General features: G+C 35.5%; 1 long non-coding RNA gene across 1 annotated transcript; it reads right to left on the bottom strand.

The window, feature by feature from the left end:
- Positions 1-706: 706 nt before the first annotated feature.
- LOC148131170 (uncharacterized) lies at positions 707-3,484 on the bottom strand. Its single transcript, XR_015748327.1, has 3 exons — positions 3,453-3,484; positions 1,361-1,502; positions 707-765 (listed from the first exon to the last, which is right to left on the bottom strand). It is a non-coding gene; the product is annotated as an uncharacterized LOC148131170 (long non-coding RNA).
- Between the last annotated feature and the right edge of the window lie 5,026 nt (positions 3,485-8,510).

Here is an 8,510-nt window from a genome sequence, read left to right as displayed (position 1 = left end):
ATTTGAAACATTTTGTTGGAATCCAAAAATCAGCTCCATTAATCCAGAAAGAAAATTAGAACACATTTAGGCTGATGGTGCCAAACCAACCCTGTTGTTTTTCATGTCAAAAATAGAATAATATTCTTTAAGGAAAACATCACCCAGGATCCATAGAGGCTGCCCAGTTGAGGAAGGCACATATGTTGACTCAATTGCAAGGTAACAGTTGCCATTGTTCTGTAAAAGAAACAAATTGATTCAGGTTGTGTCCTTATTGCAGAAAAGAAGGAACATCAATCATATTTTATTGGAATCTGGATTTGGATTATTATTAAATTACATGACATAAAACATTGTTTAACTCTCCACATTATTATGCAATTGCATAGGAGTATAATCTTTGCTTGCAATGACATGGTAAAAAATCCATGTTATATGTGCTTCAATATGCAGCTGATTCTTCAAGAAAAGCCATCGGTGTCATCTGAAAGTATTCTGACTGAATTATAGAAGGAGGATTACATATCTGATAGCTTCAAATTAAGGGATATATTTTTGTTATAAATAAAGTAGCATCAGCATAATGCTATTTCTATGTGGCATTATTATTGAGGTATGGAACATCAATTCATCTTAAAATGAAGTGGTTTCCTATGCACGGAGAATTTAGAAACGCATACTTACATTGGCAACATAAGCAGAAGGAGGAAGTGGGAACTGGCAACCATTAATGAAAAAGATAATGGTAGGCATATTCTGGACGTTGTTGCAGTCCACCGTATACTGTGAAAGAACAAATATGAGGGAAGGTTAAATTGAGGCAATAAGAAGGGTCGGCCAGGTTACAGCAGCACTATAAACCCTCATCTCTTTTCTTCAGTCTGCCAAAATTGCCTTTAAGCTGAGCAAAATGTCTTTGGGTCAATGAAATGATATTCAGATTATTTATGGCCACTAGAGTGACAGAAAAAATAATTATTTTTGCATTTTTTTTGAGTAGACTTAAATTTTATACTGCTGAGCTTACTTACAAACTGCTAGCAAACTTTTTTTTTGCAATTTAAAAAATTGTATTCTATATTGTTGTAGCTCAACAATGTTCAAGTGGGCACAAAAAGGTACATTGTAAGGAATAGCATACAACACCCCCACTCCCCTGTTATTTTGGAGTAAATACCCCAAAATGCATATAAATGTTCATGTAGATTAAAAAAAAAATAACAAGTTCACATCCTATTGTGGAAATCAGGAAAAACAAACATAAGATCAAGAAAATGAGGAACTGTGTGAAACCAAAATTAATAGATTTCTCTAGTCGTAATGGTAACAGTTCCCTGAACAATCACAACATTTGTTCAAGATTCTTTCCTCTACTTACTGAACCATAGTTAGCAGCATTCACAGTTCGAAGGAAATCCGTTAAATATTGTTGTGGAATAGTTAGCAAAACTGTTCCTGTGTCTACAATGCCCTGGCAGCCTTCACTGCACCAGCCCGTAGCCTTGTTGCCAATAGCAAATCTGTACAAAAAATCAGAACATAAGAATATTACTAAAACTGTTACAAACAACTAAAGCAAAGTACAATTGGTAAAATAAATAAAAGCCTATGGATTCTTAATGTACACAAAGCCTTTAACCAGCCTTTACCGACTGGATAGGCCACAAAGCAGTGGTGGGATTCAAATTGTTTTACCGCCGGTTTGGTGGGTGTGGCTTGGTAGGCGTGGCTTGGTGGGCATGCTTTGCCTAACGCTGGCGCACAGCTTTCCCCACACCAGCTGAGACCTGCAGCACCAATCAGCTGGGAGGATAAAGAAGAGAAAAGCGCAGGGGCAGGTGGGAGGGCCAATCCTGTGCTTTTCTCTTCCTCTCAGCTGATTGTGGGAGGATTTTGTTGCTCCTCTCAGTTGATCGTAGGCTTTTTACTACCGGTTCGGCCAAAAACCACTGCCACAAAGGCCATGATGGATTATTGAAGTCCAACAAATGTGGAAGGGAGGAATTTCAGAAAGGCTGATCAAGACATATACCTAGGAATCAATTGGATAGTAAGATGCCTTACTTCATGGAGGATTACCCATGAATATTGGCACCATAGTTAGGACCATGCATATTGCATAAATATTGGTCAATATTTTAAAATTAGTATGTCCAATAAACTTTCATGTGGTATTTATAGAAGCAAATGGGCACAAATATTGCAAGTGATCCTTGGAAAGATCTCTACTAGAAATTTTGGAAGCCAATTACCAGCAAATGTAACAACAACAAAAAAGCAAAATGAATGAGCTTCAAATATTAGATAGCTTCATGTGTGAAGGAATGTATCTTCTAGATAGATTTCATACTCCACAGCATATTAAGTTATTTAACATATTTGATCAGCAGTATAGTTTGCTAAATTCAGTAGTATTTTCTTCTGACCAAACATGCTTAGGATTGAATTGATAATGGGTTTTTAGCAAATTTTCTTCATAAACGTATGCCAATACTCATAAGGCATTCCATGGTCTCGATCGAATGGTCAATTTTATTTATTTATCACGGATATTTAAAGCAACCTTTTCTTTTCTTCTTTATTTTTTATTTAAACTTGTGGCTTGCAATACTAGGCATCTAAATGCAGTGATGAAAGTAGTGTCAAATTTCCCTAATGAGAGACTCACTTGACACTTACATCTCATTTTTTCAATGATGAAGCTTTTTTTAATAAGTTATTTTAAGATATTTTATTCTTAGAAATAAAACATTACTATAATACTACACTTTATATAATTAGATTTATTAAGATGATTTGATATTATGAATATTGTTACTATTATTGTCACTGCTAACTGCATCTTGCTCATTGGACTGTTGGCTGGTGTTTTTACAAGTTTTATATTTACAATAAGAGCTGTGGTGGCGCAGTGGTTAGAATGCAGTATTGCAGGCTAATTCTGCCAACTGCCAGTAGTTCAATTCTGACCGGCTCACAGTTGACTCAGCCTTCCATCCTTCTGAGGTCAGTAAAATGATGGCCCAGATTGCTGCAGGCAATATGCTGACTCTGTAAACCACTTAGAGAGGCCTGCAAAGCATTGTAAAGCAGTATATGAGTCTAAGTGCTATTGCTATTGCTACGATATGTTTTATAGTGATGTGCACTCCACCCAAGGATGACAGATAGAATACTAGACAATTGAGGAGTTGGCTGGCTAGCTACCTGGATGGGTGGATGGTGAGAAATGATATGCCCATCTGTTTTACAAATTTGTATCCTAGGCAGAAGAAGGGCGGTTTTCCTTCCCACAAATAAATTTAGAAGTAGCAAATAAGTATTGGATTAATCAGTTCTGCTAAAAATATAATACACCTAACCAACGGATGAGAGGAATATCCTTCCATCATTTATAAACGGTGAAGAAGCAGCTCATTCAAATAAAATGGAATCAGATATAAATCAGGAAGGAAAAAAATATCACTTACTCTTCTATACCGATCTGCCAGTAAGCCTGTTCATGACTGTGTCCATTCATCCTTCCATTTCCAGTTGTAGCAAGTAAAAGAGTCTCAGATTCTTAACTGGAGCAATGTGCTTGAGATGTTTTCAATTAACATTTTCTGCTAGTGCTTCATATATTTTATAAAAACATTTTTCACATTTCATTTATCTGTGACTTAAGCTGAAATACCTTTCCAGATTTCCACATTTTTCTTTAGCAATTATAGATTAGTAAACCATACAATGACTTCCATTGAGCCCCATGATGAGCTGACATCACACTGAATTACCAGATTGTATTTGCAAGGAAATCACTCCTGGTTGCAGGATCCAGTCCAGACAAAGCTCTCCAAAGGAAGGAGAGATTGTTGAGATGATTCACATTTTCAGATAATCAATTTTCTTGAGTAGACCACAGAAATTGTGATTTTATGAGTGGCTTGTGAGCAGTTGGGAGTTAGGATGCTATCAAGCTCACTCCTGCAACACAGCCTTTGATGGACATTAAGCGCTACCAACCTTAGTTTCCTAATCACTTTTTGGATTTCTTTTTTTATTGTTGTTGTTCTGTTGGAGAGACAAAGATCTTTCAGATCAGCAAGATTTTTATGTGTTCATTGGATGAGTCCCCTTCACCCTTAGAGGAAAATGGTACAAATTTGATATTAAGAACCTTTGGAATAGATGAGTTTTTCAATTATACAATAAAAGGGTGGTCAGAATATGGATTTCAGAAAGTTAATTAAAATTTAAATGTTAATAAAGTAATAAAAGTGGGATAAAGACCAAGACAAATTCCTTGTCTCTAATCACATTTGGCCAATAAAGAATTCATTCATTTGTTTGGTCGTTCATTCATAAAAATCTAATGAATATGATAAAATAAATATGGATTAAGGGTCCAGATTGATTTGGAATTATAGCTTTGCTATAATAAGAAAATAAGGTTCGTTTTTTATATTTTCTGATAAGAAAAGAATGGAGCAGAATTCCATAACAGAAGTTATTGTGCTTTCTATTGCCTATCTTTTTTGGGGGGAAATAGATGAACTTGATAAAATGGACAAATCCTTTTGTAAGTAATCAATTTATACATCAAGGACAAGCTGCAATGGATAATTTTGAAATTACTTTGAAGGGGGATTTAACCATCATAAGCAATAAAATGGAGAAAGATATGGACGTGAAATGGAATAGGTGGATAATTTATTTCCTAAAGGAGATTTACAAATATTGAACCAGGAAATGGATTTGTATAATTTCTTCTTACTGAATATACAAAAGAATTTTTCTGGGAGGGGAGGGACAAACAAAAGTGCAAATATGGCTTCCGCTGCTGACGATGATGGATTGATGGTGTGATAACTTCGTGTTTCCCTGCTGTTGCTGAAGGAAGAAAAAGAGTTTTGACTTCTTCATATCTCTACTGCGAAGGAGATATATTACTGGACTGATATTTGTAAGTTTACTGACCTCTTTTTCGACACTGGACTTTGCAACTGTATAATCCCCGGACGGACTGAACAAGTAAATGATATATGGACTGTTTGACTATGCTAAAATCTATTACTGGAACAAACTATTTAACTAGCACAGTGTATCTGTTTTACTGAGTGTAAGCTACAAAAACGTTTATCTCACATATTTGCCTGCCTGACTGACTGCCGTGCAGGTTCTGCTAGGGTGTATATCCCTAACACTGGTTATGGGCCCAGCTGCACAGTCAGACTAACCAGGATATAACAGGCTTATATAAAGTGAGAGTTTGTGTAGTTACACAATACTGTAAACAGACAGCTGTGTTTTATTAATTATAGTTTAATATCCAGAGAAAGATGGCACAAGTCAATTTACAAAGTTTGTCTCTAATATCCAAACTGGATGGAACAAACTATGTTTCATGGTCTATGAAATGCAGCCTACTTCTACGCAGAGAAGGTTTGTGGAGTATAATTCAAAACCCACCAGAGGTAGATGCTTGGAATCCGGAAGATGAGGATGATGCCCAGAAAATACAAGAATATAAACTGAAGAATGAGCAAGCTCTCTGTATAATAGGACTGACACTCTGTGACCAGCAGCTTGTCCATATTCGTGGAGAAGAAACAGCTGCGAAATGTTGGGAGAATTTAAAGAAGATTTATGTTTGAGACAGTGTAGGAGCACATATAAATCTTACACGGAAACTGTTCAGAACACATCTTCAAAAGAATGGAGACATGTTGACTCATTTAAATACTATGAAGAGAATTTTTCAGGAACTGCATGAAAAAGAACTTATCTTCACAGAACTGCATCAGGTTTATATAATTTTGTCTTCGTTAGATGAGAGCTATGATGACTATGTAACTTCACTGGAAGTACTGCCAAAAGATAACCTCACATTAACTGACATCACTGGCAGATTAATTGAAGAAGCCAGGAGAAGGCTTGAAAGGGATCAACTCAGAAGAGAACAACCACAAGAAGATAAAGAATCTTCGACAGCCTATACAATTAGAAAATGTTTTAATTGTGGAGGAAAAGGACATTTGGCTAGATTCTGCAAGAAGGGAAAACGCCACAATGCCAGCCAGAATGCTAAAAGGCATCAAAAGGATGAAAAATGCTTAGAGTTAGCCATATATAGCAACGAAACTGTGAATAATAATTTATGGGTTGTAGATAGTGGAGCATCGCACTGCATAACGAAAGATAAGAAAAGATTTGTTAAGATGTCCATGAGTTCACAGCAGATATCGTTAGCTAATGGCTGGAAAATGAAAGCAAAAGGTGAAGGTATTGCACATTGTCCTTGCATAAAAGAAAATGTAAAAATGTTATATGTACCACAACTTAAGTTTAATTTGCTTTTGGTTAGAGTTTTGGTTAAACTAGGTTATGTAGTTACCTTTAGGGGAGAAAATTGCATAATAGAAAAAGAAGGTAAAAAAGTGACTGCAACTTTAAAAGGTGAATTGTATGTGTTAAATGATAATCCATCAGAGGTAGCTAACACAGTGTATAATAATGTTAAACCTCATGATGAATGCATACATTTGTTACACAGACGTTTAGGGCATATAAATTTTAAAATGCTCAAGCAAATGGTTGAACTGTCTAAAGGTATAAAACTGAAGCCTTGCAGTAAGTATTTGCACTGCAATACTTGTAGTCAAGAAAAGAACAAGGTAATACCAGCAAATAGAATAAATGGATTTAAAACTAAGGAACCTCTAGAGGTCGTATTTGCTGATATTATAGGTCCTAAAAAACCAAGTGTGGGAGGTGCTCGTTATATATTAAGCATAATGGATCATTATTCTAGATATGGTTTCTGTTATTTAATGAAGAGTAAAACGGAAACATATCAGAATTTCTTTAATTGGTTGAAGTTTGCAGAAAGAAAAACTAAAAGGAAACTAATAACTCTTGTAACTGATAATGGTACGGAATTTATAAATAATAAATTCCAAACTAGACTGAAGATGGCAGGTGTTGAACATAAAAAGTCTGCACCATATAGGCCACAACATAATTCCTTTATAGAAAGACGAGGCCAAACAATACAGGCAATGGCTCGTACTATGTTGTCGGATTCAGGATTACCTGAAACTTTGTGGGGAGAAGCAATAATGTGTGGTAATCATATATTGAATAATGTAGTTAACTCAACAACAGGTGAATTACCATTCACACGGTGGCATGGTAGAAAACCTGACCTAAGCTACATGCACACATTTGGAGCATCAGCATGGGTGCATATCCCTACACAACTGAGACACAAGGGGCAGCATAGGGCTAAAAAGTTATTCTTTGTAGGTTATGAATCTAATCACAAATCATACAGATTCTGGGGAAAAGGTACACCTAGAGTTTACTGTAGTGCTAGTGCACAATTCCTTGAACATGTAGGATGGGAAAAACTGGAGCAAGATTCAAATAAGAAAGTAATCATAGAAACCTACAAAAGACCAAAATCACATATCAGTAATAAGAAGAGTACAATTAAAGAGGAAGTACAGGAAGAGCACATAGGACCAGAAGAGGAAGAAATAGGTGAACAGGAAGAAATAGATAACCAGGAACAGGTAGTACATGAAAGTCCACCTGTAAGCCCTGTAATACCTAGACGATCAACACGTGAAACCAGACCACCTGACAGGTACCAAGCAAGTGTAGTTTGCCAAGTTAGTAAAGTTCCAACTACTGTTGAAGAACTTAGAATGTATCCAGCAAAGGAACAAGAAAATTGGCATAAAGCAATGGAGAAAGAATTAAATTCATTAAAACAAATGGAAGTTTATGAAAATGTTAAATTACCTCCAGGTGAAAAGTCCATTGGCTGTAAATGGATATTTAAATTAAAAACAGGTGAAAATGGGACTGTTACCCATAAGGCTAGGTTGGTAGCTCAAAGATTTAATCAAACTGCATGTGATTATGATGAAGTATTTGCACCGAGTCTAAAAGCAACAACCTTGAGAGCAGCTTTAGTGTGGGCAGCTAAGAAGAATTATATTATAAATCACTTAGATGTAGAAACTGCCTATCTGCATGCACCATTGCAGAACACTATATACCTAAAGAAACCTGTAGGAATTAAGGATGATAAAACGAATAATGACTGTTGGAAACTTAAAAAGAGTCTCTATGGATTAAAACAATCTGGTTACGAATGGAACCAATATATTGTTAAGGAGTTAAACAATATAGGATTTAAAGCAGGTTTAGCTGATCCATGTGTATTTAAAAGAGAGAAAAATGGAATAGTGTCATTATTATTGTTGTTTACAGATGATATTGCTTTAATTACAAAAACTAATAATGAAGCTACTGAAATAATATCATTATTAGGTAAGAGGATAAAATTAAAGCAATTAGGAGAGATAAAACAGTATCTAGGATTGACAATAAATAAAACCAAAAGTGGCTATAAGATATCTCAAGAGGATAAGATTTATCAATTACTAAAAACATACAAGATGGAACTTTGTAAACCGGCTAAAACTCCAATGAGTCAGGAATTTGGCCACACTGATGCTCAAAGTCCAAAATTCGAT

Source organism: Notechis scutatus, chromosome 3 (genome assembly GCF_049901735.1).
Source record: "Notechis scutatus isolate UNSWTSFEM ecotype Mainland chromosome 3, rNotScu1.2, whole genome shotgun sequence".
Lineage (NCBI taxonomy): Eukaryota > Metazoa > Chordata > Lepidosauria > Squamata > Elapidae > Notechis > Notechis scutatus.
This window is presented reverse-complemented; position numbering and strand designations above follow the sequence as displayed.